Source organism: Mizuhopecten yessoensis, unplaced genomic scaffold (assembly GCF_002113885.1).
Source record: "Mizuhopecten yessoensis strain PY_sf001 unplaced genomic scaffold, ASM211388v2 scaffold4123, whole genome shotgun sequence".
Classification (NCBI taxonomy): domain Eukaryota; kingdom Metazoa; phylum Mollusca; class Bivalvia; order Pectinida; family Pectinidae; genus Mizuhopecten; species Mizuhopecten yessoensis.
Genome location: NW_018405387.1, coordinates 155547 through 165825, shown reverse-complemented (window position 1 = coordinate 165825; position 10279 = coordinate 155547).

The following is a 10279-nucleotide window of genomic DNA, read 5'->3' as shown; positions in this document are numbered from 1 at the left end:
CCCCCCCCTTTTAAAAAAACCAAAACCAAAACAAAAAAACTATCGTAATCTGCTAATATTGTATTGAATATGGCAATTTATCATATTCATTAATTAAACACATAAACACCCTGACACTTTAACTATAAAATATACATGCTCCAAGTCAGGAACCGTTACATTAGTGCATTTCACAATTATTTTATGTTTTTTAGCAGAAAAAAGTCCAAAAATTTGTTCGGCTCGCTCCGCTCGGCGAAAAATTTGATTGTACGCCCCCTCTTTCAAATATCCTAGAAACGCCCCTGCATGGTAGATTTCTGACGTCCTTTGAGTGACAACATGGTACTTTTCTGACGTCTTTCGAGGGACAACATGGTATTAATTGACGTCCTCCGAGTGACAACATGATACTTTACTGTCGTCCTTTGAGTAACAACATGGTTCTTTTCTGACGTCCTTTGAGTGACAACATGGTCCTTTTCTGACGTCCCCTGAGTGACAACATGGTCCATTTCTGACGTCCCCTGAGTGACAACATGGTCCATTTCTGACGTCCCCTGAGTGACAACATGGTACTGTTCTGACGTATGGACTTCAGGTGAGGTCTATCCCTGATTTACAGACCTGGTCTGAACAATATTCACAGAGGCCGAAGGCCGAGGTGAATATTGTCCAGACCAGGTCCGTAAATCCGGAATAGACCGAAACTGAAGTCCACAATTGGTTTATTATATGACATTTTACAATGAGATTAATCATTTTTTATGTCGAAAACAAATGGATGGCATGGACCATTTTGGAATCACAGAGTGAAGGACTTCAAATACAAAATAACATTCACAAAAATTGAATTTCACATTCAGTTCATGTGATATCTAATTTCAAGTAAATATTATTTGCACAAGCGACATCATCAATATTCACATAGTTTAGAATTTTATGAGATAATTCTTTTGTAGTTGAGTTCAGTAGTGTGATTGGTAACAGAATAACAATCTGGCTAGGAAATTACCTAGACCTTTATTTTAACAGCGGTCTGTAACACTTTTCTATTTATAGGTCGTTGTCTGTAACACTTTTCTATTTATAGACCGAGGTCTGTAACATATTTACAAACTCGTCACATGACGTCGCTCCTCCAATCAGGGCTGGGAATTAGCACCAGTCATATAATAAGGTACTTTACTGACTTCCTCCGAGTAACAACATGTTACTTTTCTGACGTCATCTGAGTGACAACATGGTTCATTTCTGACGTCGTCTGAGTGACACCATGGTACATTTCTGACCTCGTCCGAGTGACAACATGGAATTTTCTGACGTCCTCTGAAAGACAAGAAAGACATTCCTGACGTCTTAAGAGTGACAACATGGTAAATTTCTGACGTTTTCAGAGTGACAACATGGTACTTTACTGACGTAAGGTCCTTTACTGACTTCCTCCGAGTAACAACATGTTACTTTTCTGACGTCATCTGAGTGACAACATGGAACTTTTCTGACGTCATCTGAGTGACAACATGGTACTTTACTTACGTCTTCAGAGTGACAACATGGTACATTTATTCTAAATAACAGCATGGTACTTTTCTGACATCCTCTGAGTGACAACATGGTACTTTACGGACGTCTTCAGAGTGACAACATGGAACATTTCTGACCTCGTCCGAGAGACAACATGGTATTTTCTGACGTCCTCTGAAAGACAACATGGCCTTTACTGACGTCTTAAGAGTGACAACATGGGAAATTTCTGACGTTTTCCGAGTGACAACAGGGTACTTTTCTGACGTCCTCTGAAAGACAAGAAAGACATTCCTGACGTCTTAAGAGTGACAACATGGGAAATTTCTGACGTTTTCCGAGTGACAACAGGGTACTTTTCTGACGTCCTCTGAGGGACAACATGGTACTTTACTGACGTAAGGTCCTTTACTGACTTCCTCCGAGTAACAACATGTTACTTTTCTGACGTCATCTGAGTGACAACATGGTACATTTCTGACGTCCTCTGAGTGACAGTACTTTACTGACGTCTTCAGAGTTACAACATTGTACATTTCTGACGCTTTCTGAGCGACAACATGGTACTTTTATGTCGTCTTCTGAGTGACAACATGGTACATTTCTGATGTTTGCAGAGTGACAACATGGTACTTTTCTAACGTCCGTTGGGTGACAACATGGTTCTTTTCTGACGTCTTTCGAGGGACAACATGGTATTAATTGACGTCCTCCGAGAGACAACATGATACTTTACTGTCGTCCTTTGAGTAACAACATGGTTCTTTTCTGACGTCTTTCGAGGGACAACATGGTATTAATTGACGTTCTCCGAGTGACAACATGGTACTTTACTTACGTCTTCAGAGTGACAACATGGAACATTTCTGACCTCGTCCGAGAGACAACATGGTATTTTCTGACGTACTCTGAAAGACAACATGGACTTTACTGACGTCTTAAGAGTGACAACATGGTAAATTTCTGACGTTTTCCGAGTGCCAACATGGTACTTTTCTGACGTCCGTTGGGTGACAACATGGTTCTTTTCTGACGTCCTCTGAGTGAGTGACAACATGGTCCATTTCTGACGTCCCCTGAGTGACAACATGGTCCATTTCTGACGTTTGAAGAGTGACAACATGGTACATTTCTGACGCTATCTGAGTGTCAACATGGTACTTTTCTGTCGTCTTCAGAGTGTCAACATGGTACATTTCTGACGCTATCTGATTGACAACATGGTACTTTTCTGTCGTAAATCTGAGTGACAACATGGTACATTTCTGATGTTTGCAGAGTGACAACATGGTACATTTATTCTAAATAACAGCATGGTACTTTTCTGACATCCTCTGAGTGACAACATGGTACATTTCTGATGTTTGCAGAGTGACAACATGGTACATTTTTGACCACATCTGAGTGACAACATGGTACTTTTCTGACGCCCTCTGAGTGACAACATGGTACTTTACTGAAGTCCTTTGAGTGACAACATGGTACTTTTGTGACGTCCTTCGAGGGACAACATGGTATTAATTGACGTCCTCCGAGAGACAACATGATACTTTACTGTCGTCCTTTGAGTAACAACATGGTTCTTTTCTGACGTCTTTCGAGGGACAACATGGTATTAATTGACGTTCTCCGAGTGACAACATGGTACTTTACTGAAGTCCTTTGAGTGACAACATGGTACTTTTGTGACGTCCTTCGAGGGACAACATGTTATTAATTGTCTTCCTCTGAGTGACAACATGGTACTTTACGGACGTCTTCAGAGTGACAACATGGAACATTTCTGACCTCGTCCGAGAGACAACATGGTATTTTCTGACGTCCTCTGAAAGACAACATGGACTATACTGACGTCTTAAGAGTGACAACATGGTACACTTTTCTATTTATAGGTCGTTGTCTGTAACACTTTTCTATTTATAGACCGAGGTCTGTAACATATTGACAAACTCGTCACATGACGTCGCACCTCCAATCAGGGCTGGGAATTAGAACCAGTCATATAATAAGGTACTTTACTGACTTCCTCCGCGAAACAACATGTTACTTTTCTGACGTCTTCTGAGTGACAACATGGTACATTTCTGACCTCGTCCGAGAGACAACATGGTATTTTCTGACGTACTCTGAAAGACAACATGGACTTTACTGACGTCTTAAGAGTGACAACATGGGAAATTTCTGACGTTTTCCGAGTGAAAACATGGTACTTTTCTGACGTCCGTTGGGTGACAACATGGTTCTTTTCTGACGTCTTTCGAGGGACAACATGGTATTAATTGACGTCCTCCGAGAGACAACATGATACTTTACTGTCGTCCTTTGAGTAACAACATGGTTCTTTTCTGACGTCCTCTGAAAGACAAGAAAGACATTCCTGACGTCTTAAGAGTGACAACATGGGAAATTTCTGACGTTTTCCGAGTGAAAACATGGTACTTTTCTGACGTCCGTTGGGTGACAACATGGTTCTTTTCTGACGTCCTCTGAGTGAGTGACAACATGGTCCATTTCTGACGTTTGAAGAGTGACAACATGGTACATTTCTGATGTTTGCAGAGTGACAACATGGTACATTTTTGACCACATCTGAGTGACAACATGGTACCTTTCTGACGCTTTCTGAGTGACAAAATGGTACTTTACTAACGTCTACAGAGTGACAACATGGTCCATTTCTGACGTCGTCTGAGTGACAACATGGTACATTTCTGACCTCGTCCGAGTGACAACATGGTATTTTCTGACGTCCTCTGAAAGACAACATGGACTTTACTGACGTCTTAAGAGTGACAACATGGTAAATTTCTGACGTTTTCCGAGTGACAACATGGTACTTTTCTGACGTCCTCTGAGTGACAACATGGTACTTTACTGACGTCTCCAGAGTGACAACATGGTAAATTTCTGACGTTTTCCGAGTGACAACATAGTACTTTTCTGACGTCCTCTGAGTGACAACATGGTACTTTACTGACGTCTCCAGAGTCACAACATGGTAAATTTCTGACGTTTTCCGAGTGACAACATGGTACTTTACGGACGTCTTCAGAGTGACAACATGGTACATTTCTGACGCTTTCTGAGTGACGACATGGTACTTTTCTGTCGTCTTCAGAGTGACAACATGGTACTTTTATGACGTTTTCCGGGTGACAACATGGTACATTTCTGACGTTTTCCGGGTGACAACATGATACTTTTCTGACGTCTACAGAGTGACAACATGGTTCATTTCTGACGTTTTCCGAGTGACAACATGGTACTTTTCTAACGTCCTCTGAGTGACAACATGGTACTTTACTGACGTCTCCAGAGTCACAACATGGTAAATTTCTGACGTTTTCCGAGTGACAACATAGTACTTTTCTGACGTCCTCTGAGTGACAACATGGTCCTTTTCTGTCGTCTTCAGAGTGACAACATGGTACATTTCTGACGTTTTCAGAGCGACAACATGGTACATTTCTGACGTCTTCTGAGTGACAACATGGTACTTTTCTGACGTCCTCTGAGTGAAAACATGGTACTTTACTGACGTCTCCAGAGTGACAACATGGTACATTTCTGACGTTTTCCGAGTGACAACATGGTACTTTTCTGACGTCCTCTGAGTGACAACATGGTACTTTTCTGTCGTCTTCAGAGTGACAACATGGTACTTTTCTGACGTTTTCCGGGTGACAACATGGTACATTTCTGACGTTTTCCGGGTGACAACATGATACTTTTCTGACGTCTACAGAGTGACAACATGGTACATTTCTGACGTTTTCCGAGTGACAACATGGTAAATTTCTGACGTTTTCCTAGTGATAACGCGTTACTCTTCTGATGTCCTCCGCGTTACAACATGCCATTGTTTCGACGTCCTCTGGGTTACAAAATGCTCAGTTCTTCTAATCTTTCGAGAAAAACAATGCTACTCTTCTGACGTTTGAGTGACACAATGTTGTTTTCCTGATGTCCCCGGACTTACATACAGTAATGCTACTCCATTACACTCTCAAAATGACAACATGCCACTCTAAGGTATTCCTAGTGAACGCCTGCTACTTTTCAAACATCCTCAAAGCGTCTCTCCGATAGTCAGCATGCTTCAGTTAGTGACAACGTGGTCCTCTTTTGACTTTCGCCGGGAGACAGATTGTTAAATTCATTAGAGTTGAAAATTGTAGATAGTGTATTTAAGTTCTATTTAAAATTTCATTTTTTGTTGGATTGTGCTTTATTGTTATGTATTTTTTAAATTTAAATTGCGTCGATTGTGTCATGCGTTCTTGTACTCCTGATCTGAGATAACCATTTAAAGGTAAATATTCCGTTCACAAACAACAGGACAGTTCAGCTTCTCTCTTCTTCAAAAAAGATCTCCTAGAGTACTATAGTGTTTACCCGTGACAGCCATCGATTTTTCTAGCATCCTCTAAGTATTAACGTTTGACAGCCTCTTCTCAGTACAAACACGTGACAGTTAGCGACCTTTTTACATTCTCTGAGGTCGACGTTATCAAGTGAAAGAAAAGAACGTGAAGACAATTACCAGTAATTCTCCATTACAAAGCTGTTTACTCAAATAACAGCTGCATGACAGATCACCAATAAGGGGTTTTCGGTCATTCTCGTGATCACCTAAGCCACTACGTTACAGTAAGTCAGTGTGACACGCGTCGTACTTTCACATTAATCGCAACGCTAGAAAGGAATAATTACAGTCATTATACCAACTTAATTGTCCAAACGCAAAATTATGTATTTCCACTAGGGAATTGGAATTAATTAAAAGGAAAATATAAATGTACTCTTGTACCGTGCGTTGTCACTCTCAACGACCCAAACCGTTTCTTTTAGTCTTTTAGTGGAATTCGTATTGTCCTGAAATCTGATGTCTTATTTGGTAACACATGAATTGTCCTGAAGTATTTTGTCATGTATAACGGGTCTTCCAGCGTTCGTGGTTACTTTATAGTGGGCCCTAAATCGTTCTAGGTACTTGTCCTTCAGCATACTTACAAAAGTAAGGACTTATTAAGTGCTTAGTTTAAGTGTCATCATTTACCGTTATGCCTGCGTGTCTGGTTGGATTATATTTATCACATGACAGGAAGTAAAGCATCGTGCCACCCTTACGCGCTCGAGTTGCCCCGTTCGTAATTTTCTTATTCGGAGCCTCTCTAGAAAATGGGCAGGGACCACACACTAAGCCTTCGGGAAACATGATTAATCTCGGGGAAACAAAAACCGTGTTTCCCTTTAGCAAGGACAATACATTTATCGTGTAAGTGTTACTGTAGTTCGTATATGTATCATGAAACCAGAAAAGTACGGACTTTCCGGGCACAGCTTCAATCAAGTTTGTAGTTCCCATCGACCATTTATGTTTCTAATGAACTAAATTCTCATGTCTATGAACACGAAATTAATGTCAAGATATCATATAGGTCAACACGAGCAAATCTACATTTTTGGTATGCTACCGGAAGTTCAAAAGAGTTATAGATAGACTAAACACTCGAAATAGGCTTTCCGTTTTGGAAAACATTTCCGTTTTCCTTTCATGTATGAAAAAATAGCTACTTTCATTTAGTCCATTCTAAATCTGTTCAATGCAATATATATTTCATTTAAAGTCCTAAATTTGAACTTGCGATGTGTATGAGATAGAAGCTGATATTGTTGTGGTGTGTGAGATAGAAGCTGATATCGTTGTGGTGTATGAGATAGAAGCTGATATCGTTGTGGTGTATGAGATAGAAGCTGATATCGTTGTGTTGTATGAGATAGAAGCTGATATCGTTGTTGTGTGTGAGATAGAAGCTGATATCGTTGTGGTGTGTGAGATAGAAACTGATATCGTTGTGGTGTATGAGATAGAAGCTGATATCGTTGTGGTGTGTGAGATAGAAGCCGATATCGTTGTGGTGTGTGAGATAGAAGCTGATATCGTTGTGGTGTGTGAGATAGAAGCTGATATCGTTGTTGTGTGTGAGATAGAAGCTGATATCGTTGTTGTGTGTGAGAAAGAAGCTGATATCGTTGTGGTGTATGATATAGAAGCTGATATCGTCGTGGTGTATGAGACAGAAGCTGATATCGTCGTGGTGTATGAGATAGAAGCTGATATCGTTGTTGTGTATGAGATAGAAGCTGATATCGTTGTGGTGTGTGAGATAGAAGCTGATATCGTTGTCGTGTGTGAGATAGAAGCTGATATCGTTGTTGTGTGTGAGAAAGAAGCTGATATCGTTGTGGTGTGTGAGATAGAAGCTGATATCGTTGTGGTGTATGAGATAGAAGCCGATATCATTGTGGTGTATGAGATAGAAGCTGATATCATTGTTGTGTGTGAGATAGAAGCTGATATCGTTGTTGTGTGTGAGATAGAAGCTGATATCGTTGTGGTTTGTGAGATAGAAGCTGATATTTTTGCGGTTTATGAGACAGAAACTGATGTCTTCCGCAATTTAATCATCGTCATCGCACTTTCAGATATTTTTGACAAAGAAATTGTAATGAAATTTCGAATTCTGAAACTTAATTCTAAAAACTGTCAATAATGTCTAACGCTATTTTTCTATTGCCGCTTTGGAATTTAGTTATTTCTAATCCGTTTCGATTTCTGTACAAAAATGAGTTTTTAAAAGCTTGGATCTTTTTTTGTGATTATTGTTTTGGAAGGAAAGACAGTTTGAGACAAGATCAGTTGAAGTATGAAGCGTCCACATGATACATGTAATATAGAGTAAACTAGGCTTCGGGAGCTCGCCCGAGAAACCCTTCAGGAAGCATCACAAACTCTTGTCCAACTCCTGTCTGCAATTATTCAGTTATATGTTGTGAGCGGTGATACCGGAGATTGCCCTATAATTAAATCTCATTGTAAACCTCGACGATAAGGGAAATCAGTTTTAGTTTTTGTTGAAATGATTTCCGTAATAGGTTCACGTTCATAATAGTTCATTTCAAATGTAGAGCACATAATGTTAAAATATCTTATTTCAAAACAGGCTGTAGCTAATCATGATGGCCAATAATGGGATCGCTGCTACACAGGAAGTACTATGGGGAAAATATCAAATAATCAATTATCGGCGAATGATGTTGAAGGTAGAGTTCCGCTACATTTTGTTTTCAGAATTACTTTCCTGATTTTGTGTTAATTTTTCTATATTTATAAAAATATCATAAAACAGCTTGTTAGCCTTTTTAGGGAGTTAGAGCAGTTTGAAATGTTCCCTGTATTTTCGTCAGAAAAGCATTACATAACCAATATAAAGACTTATCGGCAGTGGATGTGCTCCCTGATTCATACATAAAAGGTCCGGGGAGCGAATCCCCCTGAAGAAGCGAGCTGTTTTTGTGAAATAAAAATTGTTATAATAAGAAGTACATATTTCTTTAGTGTATAACTACTTGCTATAGTAAATGGGCAAATAACTACCAGTCGAAAAAATATCGAAAAAATTGGAACTCTTCTTTTTTGGAGACACGACATATAAAGCACTGGTAGTCTCCACTTTAATTTCAGAATCATAAAAGTCCTACATTTACCTGCAAATAATGACAATATTTTGGGGCATTGACTGCTGTTGTTGTTTGTCATATTTTATCTATTATTTCTTTCTTCCCGAACGGACAAGTCTAAGTGGAAACAAACAGAAACAAACAAGAAAATGTCATCCAAATTGGATATAAAGATATTTCTCTGCTTACGTCTACTAACAGAAACCAGTACAAGCTAAAATGTATGTTCAAATGAATGACCATGTCCCATCTTCAAGGTCACAGAACCCATCTTCAAGGTCACAGGGGATTATTTTAACGCAGTTCTTTCAAGGAAATGATCTACATGTAAATAACCATAAAGCCAAGGGCGGCAATAGTTCGTTATAACTTTTGGAACAAACGGCTATTGCATGTAATCGTTTTCGAATAAATGACGTCCTGACCAATTTTCGTGTAGTTCTCAATGTTCGAACAAGTTTTGTACAAAATTTCTCAAGATGCACGAGACTGAGTGATTTGGCCCGTAACTTGCCGGTGTGAAGGGATATTAAGGGTCACATGGCTCAAATGTGTTAAAAAAGCTATAATATAAAGTCATTGAGTAAAAACAGTAATTAAGCCTGTAGCTTTACTGGGTTTACCCATATGTTGGTTCAAATAAATGAGCTTGACCCAATATGAAAGTCCCATGAGTACGTATACAATCAGTACGTGAAATTCTTCCAACAAAGATCTGTCATTTGTAACTTCACGCTACCACAATTGGTACAATTTTGACTGTTTTTCAGCGATATTTTCAAAATCACTCAGATCATGTATCTGGAATATTTCTTGATTATTGACAAAGGCTTCCAATGATTGTTCATTTTCAGAAACACTTTTGATTCCTAAGTAATTTGTTTTTAAAACTAGAACGCTAAACACACAGTGTGAATTCGTCCGTTTTTTCAGCCATGATTAGTACCCAAATTGGTACACCATATCACAGGCTATGGAAACTTGTTTTTATTTCTACTAGCTGGTGTTTTATAAATACCATACTGAACTACTGTTGTATATGTTCATATATACTTTACATTATCCGGATATAAGAACCAGAAATCAACATTTAAACATGCTTATAATCAACTCCTTCAAAATCTTCCAAAATTTCGTTTTTTTACTGGGTTTCTGGTATGTACTCTTAAAATGTTCCCGAAAACAAAACTTTTCAGTGGAAATGGTGATAAATATCTGTTTTGTTTTATACTCTAAGATCAAAATTCTC